This window comes from Phyllobates terribilis, unplaced genomic scaffold (assembly GCF_046119375.1).
Source record: "Phyllobates terribilis strain yellow unplaced genomic scaffold, ASM4611937v1 Scaffold_9__5_contigs__length_417890890, whole genome shotgun sequence".
NCBI lineage: Eukaryota > Metazoa > Chordata > Amphibia > Anura > Dendrobatidae > Phyllobates > Phyllobates terribilis.
The window spans coordinates 228,404,751-228,423,793 of NW_027362769.1; the positions used below are offsets into that span (position 1 = coordinate 228,404,751).

A 19,043-nucleotide genomic window follows, 5' to 3' on the forward strand; every position below is an offset into this window, starting at 1 on the left:
GGGTATATATAGGACAATTGGCCAATGAGGAGAAGAGTATAAGAACAAAAGCATAGCGTTATGCAAAAAAAGCGCCAAGCAGCTATCTGTTAGGAGACCGCGTCTCATCAGAGCGCAGTCCGTCCACAGCATCGGTGCTGGCGTGCGTGTCACGTTGGAACGCAAACGCGCCCGGAAGTGACGTAAACAGAACATCCGGGATGCATGTGGAACGCAAACCGGAAGTGAGGTAATGAGAATCTCCAGTGAAATCTAAATCGAAGCAATCGCGGGTCCAGTCGTCATCATCTGATATCATCGGGTCTTCGTCTCATCTTCTTGGTTCTTTTAAAACACAGTCTTTAGATGAAAACTCCTTTGAAATAAATTATAACTTTTAGATATTGTACAGTCGATAATTGTACTCTTTATTAGAAAGATCATGTGTGTCAATTAAATGTTGATAAGAAAACAAAGTCCATTGATGAAATATAGCTTTAATATCTGTGCAGTGTCAACTGAACTTACGTTGGATTGTCTTTAGATAATTCTCGAATCCTCCGTGTCATCCGCACTGGTCTCGTGTCACTTTATGAACAGATATGACGTCTTTGGTCAGCAAAGCAAGGGTTAACTTGACACTTCCCTGCTTATTATAGCACCATAACCAGTACTTAGTCCTTAATGCACAGGACACCTATGTCATGGTGGCAGCTCCCTGACAATTGAATGTTCACCAGCTTTCAGGTGATAAGAAACCACTGGAACGTGATGAAAACTTGAACACAACACATATATATTGAAACCGTATCATTATATTTAATGAAGCAATATTCTTGACAATATACTAGACATTACTTTATTAAGTATTAATGTGTTTTCTTAATTGAGATATTGAACTGAAATAAAATCAAGAGTAAGAATAAAAATTTAAGCGTGAAAAATAAGAATAAAAATAAGAATAAGGCCTTTATATGTTAATGACAAAATGCAGAGTAATTATGTTCTCAGTAACAAATCTGGATGATTTCATATTTGTCATAACCTTGTATTACCAAAAATAATTAAGTTAAGCAACTTTAATACCCTTCTTAGTTATAGCATTGTACCTTATTAATATTTCTTCTTTATTAAAATGTGTGAAAAAGAAGTATTGACCAAATGTGATTATGTAATCAGGATCAAAAACACATTTTCCCCCTTAATGCCAAAAAATATTATTTTATAAAATAATTAATGTATCAGAACCAAAATTAAAAATAATTATTCTTCTATGAATATTTTGTATACATTTCATATCAATTTGTAGCGTATTTGTCTGAAGATGTGTGTACTCATCTAGGTAACCATTATTAAACCATACTGATGTGTGGTTGCACTTGTCCACTTTTAACTAAATCAATCAATAATAATTACTACAGAAACATATACAGTACAGACCAAAAGTTTGGACACACCTTCTCATTTAAAGATTTTTCTGTATTTTCATGACTTTGAAAATTGTACATTCACACTGAAGGCATCAAAACTATGAATTAACACATGTGGAATTATATACTTAACAAAAAAGTGTGAAACAACTGAAAATATGTCTTATATTCTAGGTTCTTCAAAGTAGCCACCTTTTGCTTTGATGACTGCTTTGCACACTCTTGGCATTCTCTTGATGAGCTTCAAGACGTAGTCACCGGAAATGGTCTTCCAACAATCTTGAAGGAGTTCCCAGAGATGCTTAGCACTTGTTGGCCCTTTTGCCTTCACTCTACGGTCCAGCTCACCCCAAACCATCTCGATTGGGTTCAGGTCTGGTGACTGTGGAGGCCAGGTCATCTGGCGTAGCACCCCATCACTCTCCTCCTTGGTCAAATAGCCCTTACACAGCCTGGAGGTGTGTTTGGGGTCATTGTCCTGTTAAAAAATAAATGATGGTCCAACTAAACGCAAACCGGATGGAATAGCATGCCGCTGCAAGATGCTGTAGTAGCCATGCTGGTTCAGTATGCCTTCAATTTTGAATAAATCCCCAACAGTGTCACCAGCAAAGCACCCCCACACCATCACACCTCCTCCTCCATGCTTCACAGTGGGAACCAGGCATGTAGAGTCCATTCGTTCACCTTTTCTGCGTCGCACAAAGACACGGTGGTTGGAACCAAAGATCTCAGACTTGGACTCATCAGACCAAAGCACAGATTTCCACTGCTGTAGTGTCCATTCCTTGTGTTCTTTGCCCAAACAAGTCTCTTCTGCTTGTTGCCTGTCCTTAGCAGTGGTTTCCTAGCAGCTTTTTTACCATGAAGGCCTGCTGCACAAAGTCTCCTCTTAACAGTTGTTGTAAAGATGTGTCTGCTGCTAGAACTCTGTATGGCATTGACCTGGTCTCTAATCTGAGCTGCTGTTAACCTGCGATTTCTGAGGCTGGTGACTCGGATAAACTTATCCTCAGAAGCAGAGGTGACTCTTGGTCTTCCTTTCCTGGGGCGGTCCTCATATGAGCCAGTTTCTTTGTAGCGCTTGATGGTATTTGCAACTGCACTTGGGGACACTTTCAACGTTTGCCCAATTTTTCAGACTGACTGACCTTCATTTCTTAAAGAAATGATGGCCACTCGTTTATTCAGTAGTCTATTCAGTAGGACTATCAGCTGTGTATCCACCTGACTTCTGCACAACACAACTGATGGTCCCAACCTCATTTATAAAGCAAGAAATCCCACTTATTAAACGTGACAGGGCACACCTGTGAAGTGAAAACCATTTCCGGTGACTACGTCTTGAAGCTCATCAATAGAATGCCAAGAGTGTGCAAAGCAGTCATCAAAGTGGTCTTGTGGGTCACCATTTGATAGATGGTGACCCTGTATGCATTTATTAATGCACGTTTTAAACAAATTTATCATTCATTTTAATAGTAATTTTCAATAAATGTTAGATTTTATATTCCATTCACATCTTTTCCTCTTTTCCCTTCCCAATCTATACTCAATATAATTATGGTGGTGCACACCAGTGAATGGCCGTCTAATGAGATATAATTTCTATTTCTGTATTGCCAACATGGCAAACCCCTTTCAGATGATAGGGCCCCACCCGCCCAACAATTCCTTAATGCACTTTCCCCTTGCCAATTCATTGTTGTGGCCGGCATGAGAGATATGATTGCCGGGTCCAGCAAAAAGCAGGACCCGGCTCATATCTTTCCGGGTGCTAAAGGAGCATATTGACACATGCCACAGGACTTGTGGTATGTTGACAACACTCCTTTAATTATTTTTCAAGGGACTTAAAGAGCAACTCAAAGCAAAATTTTTTTTTTCAGCAATGTGCTGCAACTGTTTCCAGTCCCCCGGAAACAGTGTATTCTCCTAACCTTAGTATATGTGAATACACTGTTTTCTCCTCTCTTACCTGCAGCGCATGTCTCATATGCACTCTGCAGCCGGCCCAAAGGTGTCAGCTCCTCCGAGGCAGCAGCGCTGAGAGGGTGCTCGCTATTGACTGGTTGATAAGTCATGCTTGATTGACACAGCAATCAGCCAATAGCAAGCGCCTTCTCAGCGCTGCTCCTGTGCATGAAACCATGTCGGGTCGGCTGCAGAGCATCGCACTGGGACCCAAAGCTGCAAATAAGAGGGGAGAAAACAGTGTATTCTCCTATACTAAGGTTAAGAGAATACACTGTTTCCAGGGGTCGGGGAACAGTTGCAGCACGTTGCTGCAATAAAAATTTTGCATTGAGTTGCTCTTTAACCCCTTCCCGACATCCGCCGTACATGTACGGCGTATTTTGTCCAGACCAATGGAAAGCCGCCGTACATGTACGGCGGAGTGCTTCTCCGGTCCCCGCACGCGACCGCACGGGGACCGGAGGGGGGCGATGGTACCTACGGTACCGTCGGGGTCCTCAGCTGCCGGGAAGCACAGTCTCTGTGCTTCCCTGCAGCTACGATTGCAGCTATTGGCTGGGGCTGCTCAGCCCAGCCAAAAGCAGTGCGTCATGTACTAAAGTACATGATTGGCTGCCGGGAAGCGGCTCCTGTGAGTGATTGGTGTTTACACCAATCGCTCACAAGTCTGGGGAGGGGAGTCAGTGACAGACATCCCCTTCCTGTACTGCGATCGGCTGTAGCTGTGGCGCCCCTGAGGGTTCGGTCGCCACAGAGGTACTGCACCTCACCCAGAGGTGTGGTGTCTCCCTTCTCTCAGGTAAGGAGGGAGTGCTGCACGGGACCCCAACATCTACATCCAACACTACACTACCCCAGGCCAGCAGGAGGGGCAAGACGCAATGTAGTTTTCTGCTGAGCCCTGTCCCTGGCTGGGGTGGGGGGAACCCAAAGGTAAGGGGAACCAGTAGTGGGTGTGGGTGGAGGAAGTAGTTTATGGGAGCACTCATACAGTAGATATATAAAAGGTAGACATCTTAACGGTGGAGGAGTAGTCGTTGGTAGGGTAGGAACAGTCTGGGAGCAGAGTCTCTGTAGGAGCTCTGCTCCACTACAAGGGCCCAGGACTGAGGCCCAGGAGGGGAGCAGGGAGTAAGCTCCGTTCTGCAGAAGGGATCCTAGGGGGGGTACGGCGAGTGCAGGCGGCACCCGTACACCCTGAACCTGCCAAGTTTCAGGAGGATCTAAGCTGCAAGAAGAGGACCGGCCCCTGGCCCAGTCATGCAGCTTCAGGCCTCGGCTGGAAAAACCGGAGGCTTTTGACTTCTAAAGCCAGGAGCCAAACCCCCACTTCAATCCAAGTAAGGTCAAGCAGGTCTGTGCAACTCCGACGGACAGGGGAGACCTCGCAGCACCCGAACAGGATTCACAATGGGAAGCGCAGGGCAGGAGGGAGTAAGACCCAGCATGAAGTCGGTCTAGAGAGGCACATAAGGAAGTGGGGTTCTGCCAGGTACACCCGAGCTGCCTGAGGAAGGACTGAACCCCTGCCCGGTGAACGCAGTTCGACGCGGGAGGCTTGCACCAGTACAGTGCACCTGTGGACTGTCTAAGAACTGTGAGTAAATCTTGGATGACTGTACTGAGCTGCCTCCGTTACTTTCTTTCGCCGGCGCCATTTCCCTCCCTGCACTACAACGCCCAGTGCACCTCCATTTATCTACACTGCCCTGAGGCCTGCTCCACCTGTGGGGAGCCGTTCCATCTCAAGCTGCCGTAACACCTGCCTCAGAGGACTGTCGCAGCGCTGGTGATCCTCACCAGACACCACAGGTGGTGTCACGACAAATCCCTTATAAATATCCCCTTTTTGCCCTGACCGCCCTGGGTCACGGACCGGGCCAGCCACCGTGATCTCCCCCAAATGCAGCCATAAGGCCCGGCTGCCGAGTGCCCCACGGCCCTGGGGGCGAGTCATAGCGACGCTACAGCCGATGTCAGCGCTACACAGGGCTGTGTTTACAGAGCTCCTGTTCTGCATGTGATCTTTCAGGTGCTGAGCCCTCCCTGCCGTATGTCAGATGGCAGGGAGCCCTGCCACAAGCCATTGGGACATGTGGAAATACAACCACAAGTCCCAATGGCAAAAAAAGTAGTAAAAAAAACCCTTTTTTTTTTTTCATAAATTTTGAATAAGCTTTTTTTCACTTTAGTTGCTCTCCCGTCCGTATCCCACCCCTTGCTCACGCGCCAACCCCCCGACCCCCCTTTCTCACCACCCCACACCCCCCTGCTCACCACCGCACCCCCCCAAGCCCACCCCCACCCCCCTTGCTCGCCCCTGCCCCCCCCCCCAGGTCTTCAGTGTAAGAGTACTGGCAAAACTTTTTTTTTCTTTATTCCATTTTCAAAAGTTCCTGATCTGCCCCTTGCTCCCCCCCTGAAGTCCGTATCCCCCCTTGCTCATTCCACCCCCCCTTGCTCACCCCCCCACCCACCGTGCTCCCCAGTGTTAGGGTAGGTGCAATTCTTTATTGCACTGGAAACTTTATTTCCAATGCAAAAGTTCCTGATCTCCTCCCGCTCCCCCTCTAGAGTCCGTATCCCCCTTTCTCACCCCCACAGACCCCTGCGACCCCTCCTGGTCACCCCCCCGACCCCCACCCCCCTCGGTTCCCCCTGCTCACCCGCACCACCTCCCCCCCGCTCCCCAGTGTTAGGGTAGGTGCAAAATGTTTTTTTCTTTATTTTCTTTGCAAAAGTTTCTGATCTCCCCCCGCTTCCCCCCTGAAGTCCGTGTCCCCCTTGCTCACCCCCACCCACCCGTGCTCCCACCCCACGCTCCCTATTGGTAAGGTAGGTGCAAAACTTTTTTTTCTTTATTTCCGACGCAAAAGTTCCTGATCTCCTCCCGCTTCCCCTCTAAAGTCTGTATCCCCCCTGCTCACCCCCACCCCCCTGCTCATACCCCCCCACCCCCCTGCTCATACCCCCCCCACCCCCCCTGCTCACCCCCACCCCCCTGCTCATACCCCCCTCCCCCTGCTCACCCCCCACCCCCCCGTTCTCAACCGCCCACCCCTCAAACCAACTTCACCCCCCTGCTCACCCCCCACCGGTCAAACCAACCCAACCCCCCCCTGCTTACCCCCACCTTTACCACCTCTGCTCTTCAAATGGGACATGGCCTCCTAGATTTCTTCCAGTGAAATCTACCCCCAAAAAAACGCATAGCGCTCCTTCTGTGTTGTGCTCTGCTGTGCGCCCATACTTTAGTTTACGGGTACATGTGGGGTGTTTCTGTAAACGGCAGAATTTGGGTAACCCATTTTGGGTTTGGTTTTGCTGTTAACCCTTGTTGGGTTGCAGGTAAAATTGGATTACAATGGAATATCTGCACAAAAAAATCGTTGATACGTCACGTTTTTTTTTTTGACGCAATAGCGACATCGCTAGCGATCTCGTTACGTTTGACAGGTAGCAACGATCAGGCCCCTGCTGTGAGATCGTTGATCGTTACAAAGCTTCCTGGACCATTCCTGGGTCGTTGCACTCCCGCTGGGCAGTGTGCATCACTGTATTTGACACCTAACCAACGACCTCGTCAGCGATTCAGAGCAGAGACACGTAGGCGTGCATAAATTGGACTTTTCCGCGCCCCTCGTCCCCGATTGGTGGTCGCTACAGCGTTCTCATTTCCGGCCGCGCATAAAAAAGGCAACAGAATAGCGATTCCGTCCTTTGTTTCTGACCTCGTGCTTGATTGCAGATCCTAGCAGAGTTCTCCGGGCTGTTAATATCCGTTCATTGGACTAGTGCTGATTTTTGCGGATCATTGTAGCGTTCTCCAGCTGTGACTCCGCTTTGAACAAATCAGGCATCTTTAGTGAGGTAGGTATTGTTTGAGGTCTCAAATGCGTTTCCATTTTTAATTCATTTATAGGACATTTACCAATTATCTGCTATCATTGCTCTTCAGGGAGGGAGGGCTTGGCTTCTATCTGTATATATATGCTTTTGCATGGACAGATATTTTAGGGGTCTCATGCACACGCACCCACACAGCACGTTTTCTGTCATGCTCCCTAACAGAATGGAACACGGTTTTCCATGATATTTTTTATGTACAGTTTAAATACTTGTGTTAATTGTTTTGTTGAAAGTGTTCTCATCTTTTCATGTAATGTTTGCAGTTTGTACATCATGGACGACGGGCAGTGTGCTATTGTGGTTGCTGCATTGCTGGTTGAGGAAGCTCGGCGTCAAGATGAGGCACGAGAGCTACAGAGGCGTTCCAAACAAAAACGTCGCATGTGGACCAGAGAGTGGCTGCAGAAGAGGTTTGAATTGTCCCACATGCAACTTGTAAGAGAGCTTCCGGAGAAGAATCCTCATGATTTCCGCAACTATCTGAGGATGTCAGAGGAATCTTTTAAAGAGTTACTGGAACGAGTTACGCCACGTATTCAACGGAAGGATACAGCGATGCGTGCTGCCATTCCGGCAGATGAAAGATTGGCAGTCACACTGAGATTCTTGGCCACCGGAGAAGAATCTCACTCCAAGCTCACTCCAAGACTTGCATTTTTCTGCAGCAATTTCAAGGCCCATGCTCAGTGTTCTAATCCCGGAGACATGTAATGCGATTTTCCACAGTCTACGTAGTTACATACAGTTTCCCAACACGGAGGAGGAATGGAAAAAGATTGCCTCTGATTTTGAGCAGCTGTGGCAGTTCCCTAACTGTGGTGGGGCTTTGGACGGTAAACATGTCCGAATCACTCAGCCACCAAATAGCGGATCCTATTTTTATAATTATAAGGGCTATTTCAGCATCATCATGATGGCCCTTGTTAACGCCAATTACGAATTTATAAATGTAGATGTTGGCATGAACGGCAGGGTTTCTGATGGTGGTGTTTTAGAGCACACACTTTTTGGAGAGCGATTGGACAACTGTGACCTACACTTGCCTCCCAACTCAGAGACTACAGGTAACCTTCATTTTGTTTTTGTCGGCGATGAAGCCTTCCCACTTCATCCCAATCTTATTAAACCGTTCCCCCAAAAAAGTCTTACCCAGGAAAGAAGAATTTTCAATTATCGTTTGTCAAGGGCACGTTGTGTTGTAGAAAATACCTTCGGTATCATGGCCAACCGCTTCAGAGTTTTTCACACGCCAATTAACATGAAGCTTACATCAATAGAGTCTGTTGTTTTGGCCTGTTGCACACTTCACAACTTTCTTCGTCGACGTGATGCAATTACGTACCGTCCGCCTGGCTTCGTGGACTCTGTGGACCTAGCCAATGGGGAAGTGGAGCTCGGAGAATGGCGTGCAAACGATCCTGCAATTGCAGGCCTTCAACCAATGGGATATGGCAGAAACACCCAGGATGCGAAGACCTGCCGCGACAACTACTGCCAGTATTTTAACGGTCCTGGTGCTGTTACTTGGCAGCATCAGAACTTATAGTGGGCAACTACTGACAATTATACACTACTTTCAGTTTTGTACTGATTTGTGTAATAAACTGTGTTTTACTTTGCAAAAGCTTTGTTTCTCATTGTTTCAGTAGTAAGGGCCCGTATATACATACGTGTACTCCAGGGGCGTACATAGGAATCATGGGACCCCATAGCAGAGGTTATAATTGGGGACCCCCACAAAAAAAAAAAAAAAGTAAATAATTGTTGGGGACACAGAAGAGTAGATCTCACAACCTTCTAGCCTTTGCATAGCAACTTTCTTCCTTTCTGAACTCCTAGATTCCTCTTTCATAGCCCCATAAAATGTGATGCCAACAAAAGTGTCCCCCTTAACACAGTATGATACCCCGATGGTGAATTCCTCCTTTTTAGCCTCCACATGCACAGTGTAATGACCCTACTGTCAGGGCTGTGGAGTCGGAGTTGGAGTCGGTATAAAAAGGACCGACTCATAAAATATATAATAAATTGGGTACAGTAGTTCAATGCAGTTTGTGTGGAATATTTTTTTCCAAAGAATTTGGGAAATTTATGAAATGTCCTATAAATGTTCTATTCCTGATCGGATCTGGACTTTTAGCTGAGATGAATCTGTGCTATAGGAAATGTATCACATGAGCCATGTATGAGGGAGTCGGAGTCGTGGAGTCGGAGTCATGGAAATTGAGGAGTCGGTTTGGCTTGCCGACTCCACAGCCCTGTATACCAGGATGGGAGAGCATATACATATGCATACATATACATAATTCACTCGCTGTGGTCCTCCACACAGTATAATGCAGCCTCCCATAGGGTAAAAGGCAGCCCCAGTCCTCCAGTATTATCAGTACTGACTGATTTACAAAAATAAATAAATACATACTTACCACTCCTCATTCCCCGCTGCTTCAGTCTCTGCAGCCTGTCTCTCTCATCACGACAGCAGCTGGCAGCTCCACTGTCTGACACAGCGTGGTGCATCGTAGCAGTGTTGCCGCTGTTTGATTAACCGCCGCCCACCGGCACTGTACTCAGTAATGGCTGCGTGTAGTGTGCTGTGCCTTGTAGTAATGACGCAGCAGGGGCGACACAAGCACAATTAAAGGTGCAGTGTTGCCCCTGCCGTCATTACCACAAGACACAGCCGCACAGCGCGCGGCCATGTCTGAACACAGTGGCAGTGGGCGGCGGCGGCAATCAAACAGCGGAGCATGGGGTACAGAATGGGGGAGACTGCTATGGGGTCCGCTAGCTCACGGGCCCCCTACGGCCACGGGCCCCATAGCAGTTATGTGGCCTGCCGCCAATGGCGGTACGCCACTGGTGTACTCATATGTATACAGATACATCCATATACACATACATATTCAGATACATAAAAATCTACACCCATATCCACACTTATATACAGATGACTAGATATACACACACATACTCACAAACACAAAAGTATGCATACCTATCTAAAAATATAGATATATATTTCTACTTAAAACCACCTAGACACCAGTGTTCCTGTGTGACTGTCAGACTGGAGACGCTGCTGCGTTCTTCAGATGACGCATTATCAATACAGCGTCTCCAGTCTGACAGAGATGCTAATAATTCAGGTCGCAGCTAGCGCGCAGTAGCGTCCTCTAATAAGCGCGCGGGTTTATGGGCGACGTTAATGCGTCGTGGGCGTGGTTACCGACGTTGATGCGTCGTGGGCGTGTTTAACGACGTAGTTGCGGCCTAGCTCATCAGTAGCAATATGGCATCCAGGATGAGAGCATCTCCTTGGGGCGATGCCGAGGTGCGCTACCTTGTGGAACAGCTGGATGCACTAGATTATGAGTGCCATGTGCACTATGAACATCCAGTGCTCCATAAACGGGCGGTGCTGCAGAGGATCGGTCGGGGCCTGGTCCAGAGATTTGGGGTGCAGCGCTCTGCTACCCAAATCAGGAAGAAGCTGGCGGATCTGAAGTATAGGTCTGCCGACCATATCACCAGCATCCGGTCACAGACTTTGCCCCATCGTGGTGAGTGGTTTTAAAATACGTTAGCACAATATATGGCAGCACATTAGTTACAACTGCAATTTCCTTAGGTATCTAATGTTATTTGTTTTCCAGCACCTGCAGCCCCAGAGCCCCAGCGGGAGTCACCTGCAGCCCCGGAGCCCCAGCAGCACTCATCCACAGGTTCGCCAGCATCACTCCGTGATATAGGTGCAGCTTCGTCTTACGGTAATGCTTTCACATAAAATACGGTCCATACAACTTGGAAAGTATAGGGCTGTCATGTACTATGAAGTGTTGTGTTTTCCCTAGCCGGTGATGCCAGGGGATCCGGGTGGTCACTCAGCTCGTCATCATCCGAGCAAACCGAAAACCGTAAGTGTTAAATAACAAACATGTACCTGATAGGCTGTGTGCCCACGATGCGTTTTTTAAGGCGTTTCTGCAGCGTTTTTACAGCTGTGGAAACGCATTAAAAGCGCATGGTAGAAGGGCAGCAATGTTCCCCAATGATAATCCGCATGTGCTGTGCACATGCTGCGGAAATCTCCGCTGCGGATTATCATTGTGGAAAAAAACGAAGCACTACCAATTATTTTGCAGAAGGGTTTTTTTTTGCACCGCCATTGACTTGCATTATAATGCGCCAATTCCGCAATACTGCATCTGTACTTGCGTAATTAGCGTGTTCTAATGTGCGGATGGTACCCGGGTGTGGTGCATCGTGGGCACATAGCCTTAATTTGATGAATGTACAGAATTATTGGACTTAAGTTTAACAATTACCTCCGTAGAAATCCCAACATTACACGATCTTCTGGCGTCACAGCGGAGACTTAGTGAAGAGATCCACCAGCACGGAGTGATGCTGGCAAGATTTGTTGCAGCCCAAGAGCATCGCGGCAGCCAATAAAATTTTTTTTTTATGTTGTTGATATTTTTTGGTTTCTTGTTATATTTATTCTATTTTTATAAAAAAAAGTTAAAGTTTATATCCACTGTTGTCTACACTTTGTTACAAACAAACAAGATGTTTCATCACTCACACCCATTATATGTATGCATCTGTATAGATCAGAGGTCTCAAACACGCGTGCCGCAGGCCGCATGCGGACCCTCCGGCTGCTTCATGCGGCCCGCAGGCACAGACCCCGTAAGTATCGCGGTTCTTTCCAGCAGCCGCCGACATCAGCGCTGTAGTGCAGAGTATTGCTGTGCGGAGACCGGCTCTCTGCACAGCAACACCAGTGCCAGCCGCCGGCCTATCAGAGGCCAGCAGCTGACATCTGCGTCCCAGCGCAGCGGCGTAGGACGTCACTGCCATGCGCAGATGTCAGCTGCTGGCCTCTGATAGGCCGGCGGCGGGCACTGGTGTTGCTGTGCAGAGAGCCGATCTCTGCGCGGCAATACACTGCACTACAGCGCTGATGTCCGCGGCTGCTGGAAAGAGCCGCGATACTTACGGGGTCTGTGCCTGCGAGCTAATTGAGGTTATCAGCTGATGTTGTGCGGGGGCAGGAAAGCCAACTCCGAATACTGTCTGCTGAGTTGTGTATCTAATCCTATCCTGTATGATACTGCCTGAAGAGTTGTGTATCTAACCCTATCCTGTGTGATACTGCCTGACGAGTTGTGTATCTAATCCTATCCTGTGTGATACTGCCTGAAGAGTTGTGTATCTAACCCTATCCTGTGTGATACTGCCTGACGAATTGTGTATCTAATCTTATCCTGTGTGATACTGTCTGCTGAGCCGTGTATCTAATCCTATTCTTTGCGATACTGTCTGCTGAGTCGTGTATCTAATCCTATTCTTTGTGATACTGTCTGCTGAGTCGTGTATCTAATCCTATTCTTTGTGATACTGTCTGCTGAGTTGTGTATCTAATCCTATCCTGTGTGATACTGCCTGAAGAGTTGTGTATCTAACCCTATCCTGTGTGATACTGCCTGACGAGCAGTGCGGGGGAAGGAAAACCGACTCCAAAGTCGGCTTTCACACCCTCCTGCTAATTGATGTTATCAGCTGATGTTGTGCGGGGGCAGGAAAGCCGACTCCGAAGTCGGCTTTCATAGCCGCCTGCTAATTGAGGTTATCAGCTGATGCTGTGTGGGGGCAGGAAAGCCGTCTGAAGTCGGCTTTCATAGCCGCCTGCTAATTGATGTTATCAGCTGATGTTGTGCGGGGGCAGGAAAGTCGACTCCGAAGTCGGCATTTCATAGACGCCTGCTAATTGAGGTTATCAGCTGATGTTGTGTGGGGGCAGGAAAGCCGTCTGAAGTCGGCTTTCACAGATGCCAGCTAATTCAAGAAGAAGAGAGAAGAGGAAAGAATAGGAAAGAATAGGAACATAGTATGAAAAGTTGAAGGAAGACCTAACATGTTGATCCAGAGGAAGGCAAAAAAAAAACATGCTCCGTTTCGGGGAAAAAAATTCCTTCCTGACTCCACATACGGCAATCAGACTAGTTCCCTGGATCAACGCCCTATCAAGAATCTAGTATATACAACCTATAATTAGAGTCAGACTCATGGTGCATGGTATGGCAGATCATTGCCATACAGTGCACCATGACTATGACCCCAAAGACTAAACAAGGGAAGTAGGAAGAGGAGGGGAAGAAGACCAGCTGTGAAGAAGACCAGAGGACACAGGGAGAAGACAGAAGACAGGTGATGAAGCCTGGAGCGGGAAGAGGAGAAGGGGAGGAGGTGATCACCAGCGGAGAGCAGGGATGGGAATGGAGGGTATGGCCGCATCGTGCACGCCATTCACCGAGGTAGCTCCTGGTCACGGGTGAAGGCAAGCAAGTCATAATACCATAATGTCGGCACATCTGTGCCGGTACCCGACTTCTTTGACTTCTCCACCCGGTTGAGTTCTTTCTTATATACGGTGCGTAGACCCTGGATTTTTCTCTTCACCAGCTCTTCATCCACCTTCTCATTGGGGCCATGCCTTTTAAAGAGGGCAATCAATTGCTGGTATGCCTCCCTCTTTTTCTCTCTATTGCAGTAGTCTGTTGACTTTATTTGCCAAAGGCACGGCAGGGAGCGGTAGAGGTCAATCATTTCCCTCACAAACTCTTCACTTTTGAAAGCCATCTGAAAAAGGATAGCATACAGTGAGCACACATAAAACATTTTAAAACATAGTAAAAAATACTGCACACTGTTTGTTGACCCCCTTAAAAATGGCCTCCGATGCATAAGCAAATGTATACTTGTTGGGTGTGGCAAAAACTCACTAAAATAACTTACCATGTAAACAAAGCAATATAGCTGCCTGAAGAACCAAAAAATCGATGTTGAGTCACAGCTGAAGAAAATCCACAAACCAGAACGCTTGTCAGGAACAAAGCCCAGATGAATGGAATCACAGCTGTAGAACGCTACTAGGATCCAAAAATCAGGACGCTGACAGGGCCTTAACAAATCCCAGATGAACGAATCTTGCCCGGAGAACACTGCTACGATCCGAAAGCAGAGCGCAGATAGGAACAAAGGAACGGAATTGCTGCAACGTCGCCTTATTTTAAACCTGCCGCCAATCAGAACGCAGTAGCGTCCACCAACCGGAGATGAGGGGGCGCGGAAAAGTAATTTTATGCACGCCTTTGTGACACAGTACAGTCCCTATCAAGGTGTGGATCATTGAAATAGCTGCTGTGTGAAAGCGCCCCAACGACCAACGAGATCGTTAGTTAGATCGCTGGGGCGGCCAAAATCATTGGCAAGTTCTGCATGTTTGACGGCTCCCCAACGATCTCTCCAGCGATCTCAAAACCGTGACGTAGTAACGATCTCGCTAGCGATCTCGTTATGTGTGACAGGGCCCTAAGGCATTGAGTCACTTCTAACTATTTATTTATTTCGAAATTTGCATTCGCACTTTATAGTGACATAATTTTACTGCTGTGCTTTTTGAATCTATTGAAGTGGCTCAGTGCTATGTACTTTTGATTAAGATCACTGACCTGATGTTCTTCACCTGTGTCCTGCATACTATTTATATCTTATGCTGCATACACCTTGTTGCTTTTTAAACTGTTCAGTGTTTATGTATATATATGTATATGTTGTGTTTTTTTTGGGTGTTTTGATTACTCAATAAAATGTAATGACTTCATTGCACAATATAAACTTATCTTGTCTGAGCAATTTTTAGATTTAGAATTCGTTGCTTCTTTGCTTGGATTTTTGCCCTAGATGGCAGTATAAAAAATATGAGTTGATGATTTGGGTTTGCAATCCTTCTATATGTTTGGTAATAAGTGTCCAAACTTTTGGTCTGTACTGTGTATACATATATATATATATATATATATATATATATATATATATATATAAAATCAAAACATTAATTAATAAATTAGAACCTCATATATAAATTAAAGTAGCAATATTTTGAATTACATTAGAGCCAATATATGTATAAGATATTTAAATAATTCTGTTTCTGTATGAATTTCATATTTACTCTTATCTTTTATGTTTGCTCAGAATTTTAATTTCAAAGCAGAATTTGGAAAAACTCTAAAATGGATTTATTTCTTTATTCACACAGAAAGTTTAAATGATAAAATCATGCTATGTATCTAACATTTTAAAATAATAACAATATAACTAGTTGAACTATATTATGTGTAACACTTATTAATTAATTCTTTTGTGCTGGTAATATTTTCTGTGCATGAAGTGTTTGTGCTTTGTAACTAAAGTAACTTTACTGCATGACATGTGACAGCTGCAGCCTCTGAGCTTTGAGCAAATAATATGGAATCCATTCACTCTACTTTCAGTCCCTGTAGTTTAACCACTTCGCACCAGAGCCTGTTTTTGCCTTCGTGACCGGGCCAATTTTTTCAATTCTAACCACTGTCACTTTATTAAGTAATTACTCTGGAACGCTTCAACGGATCCCCCTGATTCTGAGACTGTTTTTTCGTGACATATTGTACTTCATGATAGTGGTAAAATTTATTCGATATCACTTGCGTTTATTTGTGAAAAAATCGGAAATTTGGCGAAAATTTTGAAAATTTTGCAATTTTCAAACTTTGAATTTTCATGTCCTTAAATCAGAGAGATATGTCACACAAAATAGTTAATAAACAACATTTCCCACATGTCTACTTTACATCAGCACAATTTTGGAACCAAAATTTTTTTTTGTTAGGGAGCTATAAGGGTTAAAAGTTGACCAGCGATTTCTCATTTTTCCAACAAAATTTACAAAAACATTTTTTTAGGGACCACATCATATTTGAAGTCACTTTGAGGGGTCTTTATGACATAAAATACCCAAAAGTGACACCATTCTAAAAACTTCACCCCTCAAGGTGCTCAAAACCACATTCAAGAACTGTATTAACCCTTCAGGTGCTTCATAGGAATTTTTGGAATGTGGAAGAAAAAAATTAACATTTAACTTTTTTCACAAAAAATGTTACTTTAGACGCAATTTTTTTTTATTTTCACAGGGATAACAGGAAAAAATGGACCCCAAAATTTTTTGTGCAATTTCTCTTGAGCGCGCTGATACCCCATATGTGAGGGAAAACCACTGTTTGGGCGCACTGCAGGGTTCGGAAGGGAAGGAGCGCCATTAGACTTTTTGAATGTAAAATTTGTCTGAATAATTAACAGACGCCATGTTGCGTTTGGAGAGCTCCTGATGTTCCTAAACAGTGGAAACCCCCCATAAGTGACACCATTTTGGAAACTAGAACCCTTAGGGAACTTATCTAGATGTGTGGTGAGCACCTTTAACCTCAAGGTGCTTCACAGAAGTTTATAATATTGAGCTGTAAAAATAAAATTTTCAAATTTTTCCCACAAAAACGTTTTTCATCCCTTAATTTTGCATTATCATAAGGGTAATAGGAAAAATTGCACCATGAAATTTGTTGTGCAATTTCTCCTGAACACGCTGATACCCCATACAGTACAGACCAAAAGTTTGGACACACCTTCTCATTTAAAGATTTTTCTGTATTTTCATGACTATGAAAATTGTACATTCACACTGAAGGCATCAAAACTATGAATTAACACATGTGGAATTATATAGTTAATAAAAAAGTGTGAAACAACTGAAAATATGTCTTATATTCTAGGTTCTTCAAAGTAGCCACCTTTTGCTATGATCACTGCGTTGCACACTCTCGGCATTCTCTTGATGAGCTTCAAGAGGTAGTCACCGGAAATGGTCTTCCGACAATCTTGAAGGAGTTCCCAGAGATGCTTAGCACTTGTTGGCCCTTTTGCCTTCACTCTGTGGTCCAGCTCACCCCAAACCATCTCGATTGGGTTCAAGTCTGGTGACTGTGGAGGCCAGGTCATCTGGCGTAGCACCCCATCACTCTCCTTCTTGGTCAAACAGCCCTTACACAGCCTGGAGGTGTGTTTAGGGTCATTGTCCTGTTGAAAAATAAATGATGGTCCAACTAAACGCAAACAGGATGGAATAGCATGCCGCTGTAAGATGCTGTGGTAACCATGCTGGTTCAGTATGCCTTCAATTTTGAATAAATCCCCAACAGTGTCTCCAGCAAAGCACCCCCACACCATCACACCTCCTCCTCCATGCTTCACGGTGGGAACCAGGCATGTAGAGTCCATCCGTTCACCTTTTCTGCGTCGCACAAAGACACGGTGGTTGGAACTAAAGATCTCAAATTTGGACTCATCAGACCAAAGCACAGATTTCCACTGGTCTAATGTCCATTCCTTGTGTTCTTTAGCCCAAACAAGTCTCTTCTGCTTGTTGCCTGTCCTTAGCAGTGGTTTCCTAGCAGCTATTTTACCATGAAGGCCTGCTGCACAAAGTCTCCTCTTAACAGTTGTTGAAGAGATGTGTATGCTGCTAGAACTCTGTGTGGCATTGACCTGGTCTCTAATCTGAGCTGCTGTTAACCTGCGATTTCTGAGGCTGGTGACTCGGATAAACTTATCCTCAGAAGCAGAGGTGACTCTTGGTCTTCCTTTCCTGGGGCGATCCTCATGTGAGCCAGTTTCTTTGTAGCGCTTGATGGTTTTTGCAACTGCATTTGGGGACACTTTCAAAGTTTTCCCAATTTTTCGCACTGACTGACCTTCATTTTTTTAAAGTAATGATGGCCACTCGTTTTTCTTTACTTAGCTGCTTTTTTCTTGCCATAATACAAATTCTAACAGTCTATTCAGTAGGACTATCAGCTGTGTATCCACCAGACTTCTGCACAACACAACTGATGGTTCCAATCCCATTAATAAGGCAAGAAATCCCACTTATTAAACCTGACAGGGCACACCTGTGAAGAGAAAACCCTTTCCGGTGACTACCTCTTGAAGCTCATCAAGAGAATGCCAAGAGTGTGCAAAACAGTCATCAAAGCAAAAGATGGCTACTTTGAAGAACCTAGAATATAAGACATATTTTCAGTTGTTTCACACTTTTTTGTTAAGTATATAATTCCACATGTGTTAATTCATAGTTTTGATGCCTTCAGTGTGAATGTACAATTTTCATAGTCATGAAAATACCGAAAAATCTTTAAATGAGAAGGTGTGTCCAAACTTTTGGTCTGTACTGTATGTGGAGGCAAACCACTGTTTGGGCGCACGGCAGGGTTTGGAAGGGAAGGAGCGCCATTTGACTTTTTGAATGTAAAATTTGTTTGAATAATTAGCGGATGCCATGTTTCATTTGGGGAGCCCCTGATGTGCCTAAACAGTGGAAACCCCCCACAAGTGACACCATTTTGGAAACTAGACCCCTTAGGGAACTTATCTAGATGTGTGGTGAGCACCTTGCACCCCCAGCCGCTTCACAGAAGTTTATAATATTGAGCCGTAAAAATAAAATGTTCACATTTTTCCCACAAAAAATGTTTTTCATTCCCTAATTTTGCATTATCATAAGGGTAACAGGATAAATTGCACAAAGAAATTTGTTGAGCAATTTCTCCTGAGTACGCTGATATGCCATATGTGAGGAAAAACCACTGTTTGGGCGCACTGCAGGGTTCGGAAGGGAAGGAGCGCCATTAGACTTTTTGAATGTAAAATTTGTCTGAATAATTAACAGACGCCATGTTGCGTTTGGAGAGCTCCTGATGTTCCTAAACAGTGGAAACCCCCCATAACTGACACCATTTTGGAAACTAGACCCCTTAGGGAACTTATCTAGATGTGTGGTGAGCACCTTGAACCCCAAGGTGC

At 45.3% G+C, this 19,043-nt stretch overlaps 1 protein-coding gene across 3 annotated transcripts in view; it reads left to right on the plus strand.

Annotated features, from left to right (window-relative positions):
* Window positions 1-19,043, plus strand: part of LOC141160938 (uncharacterized) — a 265,431-nt gene that overhangs the window by 226,916 nt on the left and 19,472 nt on the right. Inside the window, exon 2 of one of the 3 annotated variants that reach the window (XR_012250584.1) lies at window positions 7,559-8,744. The exons of the other annotated variants lie outside the window; for them this stretch is intronic. The gene's annotated coding sequence lies outside the window, so the exon portion shown is untranslated. Of the gene's footprint in view, window positions 1-7,558; window positions 8,745-19,043 lie in introns of those variants that run through there. 3 annotated transcript variants of the gene reach the window in all.